The 1,827-nt window shown below is 39.0% G+C and overlaps 1 protein-coding gene across 1 annotated transcript in view; it reads left to right on the forward strand.

Moving 5' to 3' along the window:
* Positions 1-1,827, forward strand: part of LOC113464846 (putative G-protein coupled receptor CG31760) — a gene marked incomplete at its 5' end in the record, with an annotated part of 22,062 nt that overhangs the window by 645 nt on the left and 19,590 nt on the right. The window lies entirely within an intron of this gene.

Raw genomic sequence — 1,827 nt, forward strand, 5'->3', positions numbered from 1 at the left:
GAACAATAGTAACAAAACAATCACATTTCTTTAATAATCAATAGTAACAAAATAATCACTTTATAAATATAGACGAAGTGAATTAATTCGATTTGAACGATGAAAGTAATTAAGAATTGCATAAAGTTTGTATGAATGACAACAAATCTGATGAATAGAAACGGACAGAGCAGAAGGGTTGATAAAAACTGCAGTGAGCATTTGAGAGACTTAAACCTCTGGACGGAATTCTCGGTTGGATTAAAGGACAAGTTGGCGGTTGATAATTTGTCAGTGTCGCGGGCGCGGATCACATAAAAATCGTGTACACCCGTTCGCTTCCAGGTCACCGGGTATCTATTCGTTTCCCGCGAGAATTTTCAAAAGCAGCCACCGCCATAAATCAGCTCCTCGAGACATTAGCCCAGTTAAATACTTTCTCGAGACCAGCACCCACCTTTCTCCCCGCATACATTTATCGCTGGAACAACGAGGGGGTGGGAGACGAGGAAAGAAATTGCAAGGTGAAATCTTTTGCCGTTTCTCGTTCACGGTTAGTAATCGATGCTCGGAATCGCGCACAGCTGCTCACGCGAGCCTCGAAAATTGCTTCGCGACACAAGTTCTCGCGTTGTTCTATCGTCTCGTCACGAACCATAAGTCCGTCGTGTAAAACTACACTCGCCATCATAAATCTTATAAATGTTTGTTGAACGAATTCATTTCTGATCAGAATAAAACGATATAGATTTTAAAAGTGCATCTCGTACAGCAGTTTGTCTCTAATCCAAGAATTGTAATAAAAGGTCATTGAGTGTAAAGGAGTCAGCAGCTTGAATAGATTCAAATATTGAATATTTTCATTTAATAATTTTATTATGTTGTAGGACTTATGAATGAGAGTGTACACGTCGAACGGAAAAAATGACCTAATTCCCAGTTGGCCGACGATGCCAATCAGGGGTACGTCAGACGTCGCGGTGAACATTGAAAAATCTGTTCACGAACTTTCGAACACTGTTCCTATCTCGTTCAAAAAGCTGCTTTTACGTCGAGGCAGTATCGTTTGCGAGCATACTTTCCAAGTTCCGAGCACCTCTTTTTATCTATAATCAATATTATAGCAAGTTCCCGTGTAAAGGAGATCAAACATTTCTTTTTAGTTTGAATCAAAGCGCATTTTTCTAAGAACCTTGCAGCCGCTACGGTGGAACATGGGTTCCCGGGAATAAAATCGCAAAAGGAACAGGCTCCCGATAATCCTCGGGTAGCCATTAACGGGAAAAACCGATCGGTCCGATAAAAACGAATATTTATTTCGCTCGGAAAAAGGGGACGAAAAAGAAACGGCGATACCGGTTCGATTTGCCGGAAGCGTTGCGTCACTTAGAAACTCGGGCATAATCCTCCTGGATTACGTTTCGCGTGGAACGTCTGAACTCCGTTGCAGCTCCTTGTCGCGAGAGATCAATGTGTCTGATCTCGGTGTTCGCCTTGATAAGCCGTCCGTAAAAGAGGAACGAGATCCTGTCGTTTCCTTTTACAGTTTCCATAATGTTCGTCAAAAATCTGATAAATCTTGCAAATCCTCAATCATGAATTAAGAGTTTGCAGCTCTGAAAAGCTTGAAAATGGATATTTCTTAAAATATGAAATTTCATGTAACAGTCTTTAACACTAGAAAGACTGAAACTTAGTATATACCTATATTGCCAAAAAACAGTAAAAATGACTGCATTGTGAAAGAATAATGTGTAAAGAAATTTGTGTAAAATTAATTTTTAATATTTTTTATATTATTTACAGTCATATAACAAGTTATTAGTAAATGTTAACAATAAAAAAAAA

The sequence above is a fragment of the Ceratina calcarata genome, unplaced genomic scaffold (genome assembly GCF_001652005.2).
Source record: "Ceratina calcarata isolate Rehan_Ccalc_2016 unplaced genomic scaffold, ASM165200v1 scaffold562, whole genome shotgun sequence".
Lineage (NCBI taxonomy): Eukaryota > Metazoa > Arthropoda > Insecta > Hymenoptera > Apidae > Ceratina > Ceratina calcarata.